The sequence below is a fragment of the Oncorhynchus tshawytscha genome, linkage group LG07, assembly GCF_018296145.1.
Source record: "Oncorhynchus tshawytscha isolate Ot180627B linkage group LG07, Otsh_v2.0, whole genome shotgun sequence".
Lineage (NCBI taxonomy): Eukaryota > Metazoa > Chordata > Actinopteri > Salmoniformes > Salmonidae > Oncorhynchus > Oncorhynchus tshawytscha.
In genome coordinates, this window is record NC_056435.1 from 30,910,857 (window position 1) to 30,926,245 (window position 15,389).

Here is a 15,389-nt window from a genome sequence, read left to right on the forward strand (position 1 = left end):
GGCTTCCACAGGCAAACATACACAAACAACAAGCTATTGTTGTGGAGCCACTTGTAGTGATGATGCTAATTTGATTCCCTAATTGAATATAACAATTAGAGCAAGTGTTTGGTTGATTCATCCCTCAAGACGTCATCCAATTAAGCTTGAGCACATTGTTTGAGGACTTAAACTGGTGCCTCATTCTCAAATGGAGCCATTCCAGAGGAAGAAACCACTCAATCACTGCTCAGCACTATAGTTCTGTAATGATGTGCTATACTGCACTTGGCAGCTCAATAAAAAAAACAATACATGGGCTTTTTGTATGTGTACATTCTTAATACAAGTGAGGATTGAAATCTTCTCCTTTTTATCTGTGCCTAGAAGTGATGTGTAAACTGTTTTGGCATGGGGATACAGTCCCTGACATTGATACTATACTGTAGGTCTATTCTGTTTATAACAAACATGGGAGACAAACACTTGCGGCGAGATGCAGTTGACTCGGACCCCTCTGTCTATCCACTCTGTGCCAAGTGACTGTGTCAGTTTGAGCACTCCTGCCTTTGAGGTGTTGTAGGCAAGCTGCTTCTGTGGATGGGCCACTGCAGAGGAGGGGGACAGGCAAAAGAACAAAGAGACCACTGTCAACCAATGTGAACATGTCACCTGTTTTATCTCTGACCATGTAAGTTGCACTCAATGTCTAAAAACCAAACCTTACCCTTTAACAACCATGAAACACATTCAATACACACTTTCTCCGAGAGTACCCCTGTGTGTAATTCATTTGGTGCGTTGCTTCATTTCAATCATAACTCAGCTCCCTGCTTTCATACTGGATGCTACATGAAAACACCTCCATTAGCTGCTGGGGACCCCGTGGATGAAGCCATGTCAAATTAATTGCTTGTAATGTCCGGTTCTGCACCGTGTTCAGCAACAAAGGCAACATACCATTTGTTTGCCTTGACCATCACAGATGCTGCACACTGCATGGGATGCTGGGACAGCGGCTCATTTTCCTCAGGTTGATTAATCATCACAAGGAAGCCTCCAAGTTACATACAACTTTAGTAGTTAACCTCGTCGCCCCGTGATCTCACTGCCAAATTGCTTCGGTTGGGACTGAGATGATAAATATGACACAGCTGCAGAGAGGCAGGGGCCGGTCCTGGGGAGACAGACTGGACTGGAGCTTCTGTTTAGAAAGTAAAATAGCTGATGTGAGAAGAGAATGCTTCCATGGTGGAGTGAGGAGGCTGAGGAGGTGGTGCAGGCCCCTGGGTAGGGCCCCAGCCCAGGAGGAGAGGAAGAGCACGTGAGGAGGAGCAGAGCCCAGGGCTTACACCCAGATTGAAGGTGAAAGCCGATTTATCAGGACAGGGAAAAAAGCCTAACAGTGCTAATCCTCACTGAAGACCTGATGATACGGCTCCAAAATACCATTCAAAACAGGCCTTCATCCTTCAAATACACCTGCATTGATGTTTTCCGTCTTTAAGAGCAGTAATCCTTAGAGAGGTAGAAAGAGAGGCAGAAGGAGAGCACTCTCTAAAACCCTCTAACATTCACCCTGCTACTTAATGCCTATTCTAAGTGGGGGAAAACAAGCCCTTTCATCAGGCAGGCCTACACAGAGTCAAGTCCTCGGGACAGAATGATTGGCTCTTTATAAGAAAGGATACCTTGTGCTTATGTACGTTAACATGCTGATGGCAACTGCAGGTACAGTGGGGCAAAAAAGTATTTAGTCAGCCACCAATTGTGCAAGTTCTCCCACTTAAAAAGATGAGAGAGGCCTGTAATTTTCATCATAGGTACACTTCAACTATGACAGACAAAATGAGAAAAAAAATCCAGAAAATCCCATTGTACGATTTTTAATGATTTTTTTTGCAAATTATGGTGGAAAATAAGTATTTGGTCAATAACAAAAGTTTATCTCAATACTTTGTTATATACCCTTTGTTGGCATTGACAGAGGTCAAACGTTTTCTGTAAGTCTTCACAAGGTTTTCACACACTGTTGCTGGTATTTTGGCCCATTCCTCCATGCAGATCTCCTCTAGAGCAGTGATGTTTTGGGGCTGTTGCTGGGCAACACGGATTTTCAACTCCCTCCAAAGATTTTCTATGGGGTTGAGATCTGGAGACTGGCTAGGCCACTCCAGGACCTTGAAATGCTTCTTACGAAGCCACTCCTTCATGCCCGGGCGGTGTGTTTGAGATAAACTTTTGTTATTGACCAAATACTTATTTTCCACCATAATTTGCAAATAAATTCATTAAAAACCCTACAATGTGATTTTCAGGATTTTTTTCTCATTTTGTCTGTCATAGTTTAAGTGTACCTATGATGAAAATTACAGGCCTCTCTCATCTTCTTAAGTGGGAGAACTTGCACAATTGGTGGCTGACTAAATACTTTTTTGCCCCACTGTATATCTAGGGCTGTTGCGGTGACCATATTACCGCCACACCGGCGGTCACGAGTCATGATGGCAGTCAAATTCCAAGTGACCGTTTAGTCACGGTAACTAGGCTTCTCCAAGCTCTGATGCTGCTGCTGGACATTAGTATCCTACCAAACTTGCTAACTGCCTGGTATTCAGCACCCTATTGTCCCTCTAATCTCTCTGACAATGCAAATGTAAAATAAATGCAAATGTAATCGAAAATGTAATCAAACACTTCATGAGAGCCCATGAGCTCAGGTGGCACAACATTTCTATAGGCTATGCAATTGCTTGAGAAAACAGGAGTCATGGCCTTTCCTAAAAAGAGGAGGATCCCATCAGCTTTCTATAGGCTAAGCCTACTATATGTATTTCTCAACATTCCTTATATTAAGCACATTGCTTATATTTACAACAGGAGTATAGCCTACCTGGTTGGCATGAAAATGAACCACTGGAAAAGCGTCCTCCATTCGCTATTTAAGTGCATACTGTAGATACATTATTTTCCTGCTGCCCCTGTTTCGATACAGGTGTATGATAACGGTCCATTCTAAATCAAAACAAATTTCACTCATATATTATTTAGTATATGTAAAGACAAGATTAAATCAAGAATCGTCTGATGGGTGACAATATTAGCCTATCACTGAATGATATATTATCACTTGTGAATTCTGCTTTTTTCCCGTGACTTTTTCGAATCATAGTCACACACATCATGTAGCCTAGCACATAGGCCTATATGTTTTAATAAGGTTTGTATCACAACTAAAGTGGCCAAATCATTTCTTAAAATTAAGAACACTAATCCACTTTACAAGGGGTGTAGGACCTAACTAGCATACATAAGCAGCGCATTTCAAGTTTGGGGAAGATAATTTGCACCATCATTTTTTTTAACCTTTATAATAAAAGCATTGCATGCATAATTGCATTTGCGGTCACTTGTGATATTGGTGTTTTTCCGCTAATGGAACATTCACGCTTATAGCTTACTGCCATTTGTGCATCGCTGAGCTTATAATGTGAAGAAATAGCCTGGTAGTTGATCAACATTTTAAGCTAAATATTCTGATCTGTTGCATCAGCCACATTGCATACAAAAGGTTTTTGATACTAGTGGTTGTATTAATTTGGGATCTATCACATCGCACAGCTGTCCCAGACTCTGTTTGGAATATGTATTTCTCGCACATAATAGAATAGGTCGACTTCTGTACTATGGGGGATAGTATATTGACATAGGCTAGTGCTTTTGCTGTTCATTAAGCCTACTCATCTTGTTGGCTGACGAAAAGTAAATGTGGACAGTTCTTCCAATATCTTCAATGCGCATGTCGGAATTGGATAAGGACGCGTGCAGTTGCTTCCCGGTGTCTGTCTTCACTTGTAGCCTATGAGAAAGACCCGATCACGTGATGGAGAGCCATGTGTGTGAGAGCACATAGGTCAAAACAAATCAACATAAAATTTTATTGGTCACAAACACATGGTTAGCAGATGTTATTGCGAGTGTAGCGAAATGTTTGTCCTTCTAGTTCTGACAGTGCAGCAATATCTAACATGTAATCTAACAATTCCACAACAACTACCTAATACACACAAATATAAGTAAAGGAAAGGGCACAATGGGCACTGGCCGCAAAAGGCATGTATTTTTTTAGGGTGCGTTACGGACACACAAAGGAGATGTCGCCGTGAGATTTGAGACATTATCAAGTGCTTGTCAAATTGTGAATGAGGGACTGATGAAGTGTGTAAAGACTGTGTCGTGTCTTTGGCTATGCCGGATTAAGTGATATGACATGATATTCTATAAAATAATTTATCCGTAATTAATATTACCTGATTGAGCTAATCATGTAAATGTAATTAACTAGAGAGTCGGGGCACCACAAAATAATATTTATAGAGCTGTTATCTTCCGAATAAACTCTTAAAGACCTAGTAATATTTTACATCAATAGCAGTCAATATTAATCGTCATCTTAATTCAGTCTCATCTGAAAGTTGTACATTCTTGGTTATCTGCACAAACCCTGGCCTACAAGTTGAATCAGAAATACAAAATTGGGTTTAATTATTTATTTACTAAATACCTAACTAATCACACAGAATTACACATACACATAATTAAATCATAACTTGATTACAAATTATGTCATAAAGGAAAATGTCCCTAGCGGGCGGAACAGATAAGACAGCTTGTTACACAAAAGAAAAGGGATGGGTTTGAGTGAAAGAGCGGGAAGACTGAGGGACAAAGGTAGAAGGTGTGCTATCGTAAATACAGTATCTTATGCATTCTAAATTACCGCCCTTTTGGAAAAGGAAAATGTAATAAATATTTACTCTGAGCTGCGCTTCGGTAGGTTGGTGGTAGATGGAAGGCCGTGTTGCCAAACCGAGTCCTTTGTCCTTTGAAGAATGTCTCTGGTGGTCAATTGGAGACGTTGTAGTAACGTCGTTGTGTGGTAGACGGGATACTCTGTCTGTTCCTTCCTAACCTGCATTTGCAGCTGCTGTTGCTAACTCAACGGCTAGGAGGTATCACTTCTGTAGTGAATAAGAGTTCAAAGTTCATGCCATTCGCAACCAAAGCTCATGCTGATGTTGGCTTTGTTCTGTAGTTATTATCTGAACCATTCTGACATCGGACCGTCGTCCTCACATCCTCGGAACAGGAGGTTATATTGTCGTCAAGGCTTTATATAGGAAGGGAGCGGAGGGCGTGTTTGAAAAGTTTTATAGCCCATGTCCCTTCACAGGGGCGGGCCACTGATTGAGCAGAGCCCTACCTTATGAAAACCCAAATCTCACATTTTAGAAGATAAAATCACATTTCATCCCATCACGAATAATTTCATATTCAAACATTTAAATTGAACAACAATTCCATGTAAATCTGAAAACTCTGATGTGTAGACTTTCCACTGTAAAGTTTATGTCATCTTATCATTGATGAGAATGTCTCAGATGACAACCGAACTGACATCATATTCAATAAGTACCACCGCATATGTTCAATTGGTCGGTTTACCAGAATATAGTTCCATTTCCCTCCACCTTCTGATGTTCCCAGAATCTCTATGCTAACCAAGGGTTTTGCACATGTAACATCAGTAGGTTAGAGAGAGGAAAAAGGGGGGAAGAGGTATTTATGACTGTCATAAACCTACCCGCAGGCCAACGTCATGACAACTGTGTTTCACGACTTCCGCTGAAGTCGCTCCTCTCCTTGTTTGGGCGGCGTTCGGCGGTCGACATCACCGGCTTTCTAGCCATTACCACTCCATTTTTCATGTATCCATTTGTTTTGTCTTGTTCCCTGCACACCTGGTTTTCATTCCCCAATTATCATATGTATTTATTCCTCTGTTCCCCATCATGTCTTTGTGTAGGATTGTTTTGTGTTATGCTGGTTTGTTCCGTGTTTATTGTTTACATGAAGATTGTTACTTTGTTAACTTTATATAGTTGTGTCTATTTTTGCCTAATTTTGGTTGGAGGTTTTTGGCGCAGCTGCGTCCTGCTGTTATTCTCTCCTGCCAAATAAAGTGGACTGTTCACACCTCTCTGCTCTCCTGCACCTGACTTCTCCACCAGCAGCGCCCAGCCTTAACACTGCAAAAAAAACAAAGCAGAGCTCGTCTTTCAAGCAACTTTTCTCTAATCATCACTAGTCGCATCATGCAGCCTTACAATGTATTAAAAATCCCAAAATATAGCCCAACGTTTGTAGAACAACTAAAGTTACATTAATAACTCTAAATTAAGCATATAGGAATACTTATTTCTTTGTTAACCACTCAACACAGAATAGTTGCATGTGTGCACTCACTCAAATTGTTTGGTGAAAATATCCTTTCTATTTTATTCAGCTTTGTTCAATTGTATTCTTTTTACTATAAAATACTGCAATGGAATTCTAAGCAAATCTTGTCTGCTAGAGGAACTAGTGTCGCCCACAGCCATTTGGCATAGACAGATCAGGACATAACATAACGACAACTATTTCTTCATATCATGCTTCTTTATACCTGTCTAAAATAGGTAATGGGTTTATTGTGAAGGAGAAGGCTATATTACTAGACTTTTTTAAATGTAGATGTTTTAAATGTAGATCTGCATCAGTGGCTTGTAGGCCATGTGTGGAAGCCAGGAGATGCTAAATGTGTTTATGTTAATTAAACGGTCAATTACCATTAGCCCGAAAGTTATTTGCTTGACAATCACGGGCTGATGAAATTACGTGACCGCCACATCCCTAGGTATATTCATTTGAATGACAGTTCCACTGCAATGACTCCCTCTATTCTGCTCACTCAGGTCAAACACTGCACATCCTCTTCCCAATACAGTCAAACAGCATGAAAAATATGACCATATATATTGGAATATATATTGTTAGCATGTATAAATGCACTATATATACACAAAAGTATGTGGACACCCCTTAAAAATGAGTGGATTTGGCTATTTCAGCCACACCCGTTGCTGACAGGTGTATAAAATTGAACACACAGCCATGCAATCTCCATAGAGAAATATAGAATGGCCTCAGTGACTTTCAACGTGGCACCGTCATAGGATGCCACCTTTCCAACAAGTCAGTTCGTCAAATAACTGCTCTGCTAAAGCTGCCCCGGTCAACAGTATGTGCTGTTATTGTGAAGTGGAAATGTCTAAGAGCAACAACGGCTTAGTCGCAAAGTGGTAGGCCACACCAGCTAACAGAATGAGACCGCCAAGTGCTGATCGCGTAGCGCGCAAAAATTGGCTGTCCTCGCAACACTCATTACTGTGTTCTAAACTGCCCCTGGAAGCAATGTCAGCACAAGAACTGTTCATCGGGAGCTTCATGACATTAGTTTCTATGGCCAAGCAGCTGCACACAAGCCTAAGATCACCATGCGCAATACCAAGCTTTGGCTGGAGTGGTGTAAAGCTCGCCACCATTGGACTCTGTTAAAGCATGACAATCCCCTCGTGCACAAAATGAGGTACATACAGAAATAGTTTGTCGAGATCGGTGTGGAACAACTTGACTGGCCTGCACAGAACCCTGACCTCAACCTCCATTGAATACCTTTGGGTTGAATTGGAACGCCGACTGCGAGCCAGGTCTAAATCGCCAAACATCAGTGCCCGACCTCACTAATGCTCTTGTGGCATGATGGAAGCAAGTCCCCTCAGAAATGTTCCAACATCTAGTGGAAAGCCTTCCCAGAAGAGTGGTGGCTGTTATAGCAGCAAAGGGGGGGACCAACTCCATATTAATGCTCATGATTTTTGATTTTGGAATGAGATGTTCGACGAGCAGGTGTCCACATATTTTTGTTAATGTAGTGTACATTTAATGCTCCTCCTCCTGTGTGTCTGACCATCATTCTCCTGAGATGGGGAGGGGGGAAAAACACATTTTATTCAGCAGATGGACAAAAAGCTGTCATTGTGCATTTTAATTGGACATTCACGGCTGCTTTTTGGTACCCTACTTGGCTAGAACAAGTCCCATCTGATTATGCATTATGACAATATTATAACAGATGTCCAGACCAATAAAGTAAATTCCTTCAGGACTGCTGGTAATGTGAGTAATTGATCACTTTTTTTATACCGGCCTCTATTTACCAGCATGGTCCTGTTTTACAGATTGCCCCTGTAGTTGGGACTGAGGCCCATATGGTACAGGAGTTTATTGGCGATTTGACTATACTGCTGATGAAGTGCTGCTGTTCCTCTGGAGGAACCTGTAGGAGGATTTCAACTGGGCTGTGAATAACTCAGATTTCACAATGCACTCAGTAAAATCTGAAAGCATCTTCCGCTGCTTAAACACGGCCCTTGGCACAGGCAGGCAGGGTTGTTGCACAGGAACACCCTTTACATGTTGGACCTCAGGTTGCCTGTCTTCCACATCCTCCCCACAGCTCAGGAGACGGATGTTTATTATGATGCAAAACTGCCTTTAATGAGCAGCAATCACAACTGTGCGTTTGCAGCGGGAGAATAATGGGGGGGTTGGATAAATCACTATAGCATTGGCCTGAATAAACAGTGATACGATGAAGATTAGCAGTAGTAGCAATTATACTGTTAGACATAGATTGCATTTGAGAAATGGGTCACCAAGTTCTCTTCCTCTAATGTCACTTTAAGCTCACTAAAAGACACTGACATGGCAATACTATAGAAGCCCAGTCAAGTCTGTTTGCAACGCTACAGAAACAAATGGTATACAATGGTGTTCTGGTGCAAAACAGCACTGTGATGTGTATTACATGTACTTCTTAGCGTAGGAGACATCAGCAACAAAGCTCATCTCATTATTCTTCACTTGGCTCACCATTCTTCATTTGGCTCACAATACATGGAGATGAAAGGAAGACAAATATACAGGATAGATAGAATCATCACTCACCTATTAGACTGGCCATGGACGCTGTGTTAATAATCTTCCCATATCCTTGCTTCAGCATCACATGACCTGCAGCCTGAGGCGAGAATTCAGGGGGAATGGACGCATATTAGGAACATTCTTCACACTTTTAGTATTGACACCCTATTGCTGCATTTCCATTGAAGATTTACCCCAGTGTTTTACCCAAAAGGCTCAGACTTTTCTGTTTCCATCTTTGCAGGCTGGCACCCGTGTCTCACCGGACCATGGCTCTGACGGGAACGGATCTAACTTAAAGGCAAGGCCCTTAGTACTTTTCAGCTTGCATTTACATAACAAGGGCTAACTGTGAACTTTGACACCTTCTCACGAAGCAACATTCCTGAGAGGAGGTTGTTGATTCTGCTCGCCACAAATCTTTAGTGGCCGACCACAAGTCTTTAGTCTTTAGAGCGACAGGTAGACTAGCGGGTAGAGTGTTGCGCTACCTGACGCTACCTACCCGAGCCGACAAGGTGAAACATCTGTCGATGTGCCCTTGAGCAAGTAAATTAACCCTAATTTACTCCAGCTGAACCTGTAAAACAACACCTTTCACTGCACCTATCCAGTGTATGTGACAATAAAACATCATTTTTGTAAGTCCATTTTTGTGTGTGTCACAGTCCTGATAGAAACACAATATCACTAGAGCTGACATTAACATAAAACCTTAGCGACCCACTGGTGTGGGGGTAAGTCACAATGGAAAAGCACCATTAGTGCACACCTTTCATTATTATTCATACTTACTCAAAGACCCTAACTCAAACTCTCCTATATATTTCATGTGTATCTTACAGGCCAAACATTCCCCCCAAGACACATAGACATGTAAGCTGAACTGAAATGCAAACTATATTTTTCTATGACACAGTTATGACCCTCTGAGTGATGGAATAGATCAAACAGGCCTACAGTAGTATACAGTAGAGGAGTTAAACACCTGACAGGACATGAAAGTCTCCTTCAAGTTGACATCAAAGGTTTGGTCCCACTCTTCCTGACTGGTGTCTTCACTGGCTGAGTTCATGTGTATCCCTGCATTGTTGCATGCTATTTGGATCTCTCCCCATTTGGACACAATGCTGTCAATCATCCTCTCAACATTCATGGATTTGCTGATGTCAGCAGTAATCGCAATACAATTGATCCCTGTATTAAAAAGTAGTGGCTGTTTAAAATGTGACAATAGGCAACATGTCTAGACTAAGGATTAACAAGGGTAACCGGGGTCCCGGGACTGTCCCGGAAAACAATCTCCACATTTCAGCTCAAAAAATTATGACAAGACACAGGAAATTACAACGTTTTCCCCAAATGTTGCACTAATGCAATTCCACAAAATGCACAACATGCGCAGCAGTAGATTAGCAAAAAAAGTCATAGCATATTATCCAAACAGGTTGTCGCAAGGAAGCCTTTAGCCTAGTGTATTTACTTCACACAAAGTCACCATAAATTCAAAGCACACGCATAATTGACTGTGCCGGACTTCACACGCAACCTGAAATAAAGTTAATAAACCCTACAGGAAACCCCTACAGTATAGCTCATAAAATAACATGTCTCTTTGAGCTGTCATTGTGACTCTTCAGACAGTCCCAAATATGACAGGCCTATGCACATTTCACTACATAGGCATCTCTGTCACAGACATGAAGTCTGTTAAGAATTCAGAGGCATGAGGGAAAATTCTATCATCTTCTCCTGTCCTAGAGCCTAGGCTATTTTTCTATCCAGTTCCAATCTAACATGAATCTCGCATGAAAATTCCTAACTTTATTCTGTAATCCATAGGTAGTATTATCAAAACACGTCTCTCGCCTATGCATGTCAAAATCCTGGTATGACATTTCCCCCGCTTCTCTGCGCTGTCTCGTACTTGCTGCCCATATGAGAGCTTCGGGAGAGAATGTGTGATCAACAAACTGTATGAGAGTAGACACAGATATTATTAAAATAGAGTTGGTCCCCGTTAGATACCTTGATATTGAAACTATTTCCACTTTTCATCTCCATGTTATTCATGAGCTAATATGCTATCTGTATAATCATCAACTTGATCTGGCCAAATATAGGAGATATTCTGTCATTAGTTCAAGGAGGTTATCTAGCAAGCTTATTAGCAACTTTGGTCATTTGACTTTAGTTTGACTGCCGTTACCAAGTTTGTATGATTCGACAAAGCTATATTTGGGGTGCTTTCTGTGTGTCCTGAGTGCATGGAGATAGTCTACTGCTGAAATGTGCTGAATTAATTGAGGAACATGATAAATAAGAATTTATGAAAGGCCTGTTTCGCAATTCACAACAATGTCACTGGCGATGGAAGATAGTTACTTTATGACTACGAAATATACTTGATTTGCTCTGAAATCATTACATAGTGGCCCAGCCAAGCCAACAAGATGGCACATCGCCTCACTTATTTTGGGAGAACCCTGGCATATTGACCATATCTTGGTTTTAAACACTTTAAATGGGCACTTCTTGTTTTTCCCTGGGACTCTCTGGATAAATATGAATTATTCCTGGTATTGAAACTTGGTAGATTTTTGGGAAAATATTCATCCCTAGTCTATACTGATAATATTGAAATCATTTATATAATTCTTTGTCTCCATATGTAAAATATGGTGCACATTAAAGTTTTTTTGACATATAATATAGTCAGTTGGCCCTGGAATTTTACAATATACAGTATTTACTCTACTTGTCCGTGAGAGTAGAGCACCATCTGCTGGCAAATACGTGGAAGTGTAATATGAAATGCCAACACTGTAACAAACAATCATAGTGTTGTTTTCTACTGACAAGTCCTTACCTTTCAGCCACGCCCTGAGCCTTCCCTTGATCCATGTCCACGACAGCCACCTTGGCTCCAGCCTCTCCCAGAGCATGTGTGAACGCCCTGCCTATACCCTGGCCTGCCCCTGTCACATAGGCCACCCTGCCGTCCAGACGCATCCGGTCTAGGATCGACCACCCATTCACACCACGGAATATCGCATCGTATGTTACCTTGCTCTGAGACACAAGTTGTGAGTAGTAAACGATCTGGGAAAAAGTCTGTATGAGCTGTTAAGTACTGTAAAGGCACCATTTGACTTATGGTAGTAGTAACCACCGTTGCCAATGAACAATGGTAGTACCAATGCTAAAAGTAAACTTGGACAAAAAATGAACTAAATGTGGTTCTGAGAATGTGTCCTACACTACCTGTACCTGCACCTACTCCGCGGATGATGCTGATCCCATTTCCGAGAGGAAGAATGACCTTGAAAACCAAACGCTTCCTCATTAACACGAGAGAAAATACCCTGTAATCATCCGCCACTTTACAAGCCACGTCTCCCCTTTGACCTGCTCCACACGAGGATCACTTGTGACAAACTGGTTAAAATCTCAGAAGCGCCAGTCCGGTTTCATCAGGGGTGTCCTTTAGGTAGACCTTAGCCTTGAACAGAGAGTTATCCACACATATCACACCACTCAGCCGCAGGAGGTTGTGGTCCAGGATGAACTTGTAGTAGTTGATGTAGTTGTTCTGGTCGGCGCCGACGAAGACCACGTCAAACTGCTTGGCTGCTGCAGCCATTTCCTTTAAAAAAGAGACAGTATTATCAGAGCACCGAACCATTCCCTGTCATTGAGCTAAATGTATGGGATACAGTGTATTTTCATTTACCCCAACCAGACACTCAAATAATGGTTGTTATATAGCATAGCCTACTTGCTACACTAATCATACTAATCATACACTTTTAATATAAATAGTTATGCTTCCATAAGTGACTTGGTTTGCATTGTATATCCACATGACTTCATAACCTGGTTATTAAACAAGCAGATCAACACGTGAAATCACTGCAGGTTTTATACAACATGCTTTAACTAGTCACCTTCAAGGTATCCATGGAAGAACATATCTTGACTGTTTCCTTCCTTCCTGCCATGTGGAGACTTGTCAAATATGGGCTGAGCAAATTCTTTAAGATATGGCTCGAGCTCACAGGCAACCAGTGAACCATCCTCGGGCAGTTCTCAGCCATTGACAGAGCCCCATAGCCTGTGAACATGCCTATCTCAAGGATCATCTTGGCTTTACTCATGTGAACCAGCATTTTCAGAGTCTGGCCTGCCAATTAAATATAATGAAAGACAAATATTTAGCACATTTAAATATGTGTCTCTCTAACCATGCATCCACTCAACTCTACCCAATGCAGGTAATAAAGACAGCTCACCTTCCACATGCCCTGTGATGTGACGCACTCTTTCGGAAGCTGAAACAGAGTTTTGCCCTACCTCGAAAACTTTCTCCCAGTTGTGTTCCATCGTTGTGTTCCAAGAGGTTCAGTAAGACTTGTGCATGAGAAACCATGCATGTGCACTGTGTTTGTGGGACAGACACAGGAAATACTCACTGATACAGTTCGGCAAGAGGTGCACTTTACTGGCTGCTCATTTCCTCCAGGTAGCCGTCTAGACCACATGCTATGTCCAGGGCCTTCTGTAGGTTGACCCTCAGCTCCTCTGGAATGTTGGCATTGCCATCTGCTATCTCTTTGGCTTTTGGTTAAGAAATCCACCATGAATTCCATCAGGGTGTCAGAGACTCCATAGAATACAAGACAAACAAACTGTGCACAAGCCTATACGGCATAGGCCTAATGAATATTGTAGACCATTATTAGAGACAGGGAGGCAAAATTAGAGACAGGGAGGCAAAAGAAATGAGGTGATGATTAGGGTGAAGGAGTGATTCTAATGATAAAGATGTGTTATAATCTGACAGTTCAGACTACTCTGTGTCATAACAAAACTACACCACTAGGTGGACACAGAGCTCTACCAAAGACTGATGAGACCTGGAAGGAGGACTAATGAAACCCAGGTAAGGTAAACCCAGCCGCGAGCTTACCAAAACAGGTTGGGTTATAACCTTTGCATATTTGGAGCCTATTTAATTGAATTCAAATCAATATTATAATGTTTCATTTTTAAAAGCAAATATAACCCAGTGAGTACCGTCCGACACCCACATCCATGGACATTGAAAAGATATTGAAATTTGGTCCGTCCTCCCTGGTCTCTATTTCAATGTCCACAGGTGTCGTTTTTTACCCTTCTATAATTGGTTCAGATTTGGTCCGGTCCAGACCGGCCTTGATTGCAACATCCACAGACATCTGGTCCGAACTTGATTTGATCTGAACATAGATTTGATCTGAACATAATCTGAGCCAATCATAGATTGCTATGTTTCACAAGTTTGGAAAGTACAATAATGTAGAGTATAGTTCAGTATAATACAGTAGACCATAGTACAGTACAACACAGTATAGTAAAGTACAGTATAATGTATTATATTGTACTGAACCCCACTGTACTTTACTGAATGGAATAATGGTGCCGGAGGGGATGGCTGCCGTTTTACGTTCTCCTAACCAATTGTGCTATTTTGTGTTTTTTTTTCTCACATTGTTTGTAAATTATTTTGTACTTCATGTTTCTGCTACTATCTCTTATGACTGAAAAGAGCTTATGGATATCAGAACAGCGATTACTCACCTCGAACTGGAGAAATATATTTTTTTTGATGAGCCTGACGAAGGATATACTGGTGCTCCCCGACCAGGCCCAAATCCACGAGTGGGTATCCCGCCTCTATTATCCGTTCTATTGGCCACCGTGCAATCACTAGAGAATAAACTGGAAGAGCTCCTTCAAGACTATCCTACCAACGGGACATTAAAAACTGCAATATCTTCTGTTTCACAGAGTCGTGGCTGAAAGATATCATGGATAATATACAGTTGGCTGGGTTTTCCGTGCTTCGGAAAGACAGAACAGCAACCTGCGGTAAGACGAGGGGTGGTGGTGGTGTGTGTCTATTTGTCAATAACAGCTGGTGTGCGATGTCTAATATTAAGGAAGTCTTTCGAGGTATTACTCGCCTGAGTTAGAGTACCTCACGATAAGCTGTAGACCACACTACCTATCAAGAGAGTTTTCATCTATATTTTTCATAGCTGTCTATTTAACACAATAAACTGATGCTGGCACTAAGACCACACTGAACCAGAAGCGGCGCTCCTAGTAGCCGGGGACTTTAACGCAGGAAAACCTAAATCCGTTTTACCTCATTTCTGCCAGCATGTCACATGTGCAACCAGAGAAAAAATTACTTTAGACCACCTTCACTCCACTCACAGAGACACATGCAAAGCTCTCCCTCGCCCTCTATTTGGCAAATCTGACCAGTGACTCGCTCAATACGGAAATGGTCATATGACACGGATGCTATGCTACAGGACTGTTTTGCTAGCACAAACTGGAATATGTTCCCGGGATTCATCCAATGGCATTGAGGATTATAACACCTCAGTCACAGGTTTAATCAATAAATGCATCGACGACATCGTCCCCACAGTGATCGTATGTATATATCCCAACCAGAAGCCATGGATTACAGGCAACATCCTGCTATGCTCTCA

The 15,389-nt window shown here is 41.7% G+C and overlaps 1 pseudogene; it reads right to left on the minus strand.

Moving 5' to 3' along the window:
- Positions 1-5,769: 5,769 nt before the first annotated feature.
- On the minus strand, positions 5,770-14,321 carry LOC112254351 (annotated as a pseudogene).
- Positions 14,322-15,389: the final 1,068 nt, after the last annotated feature.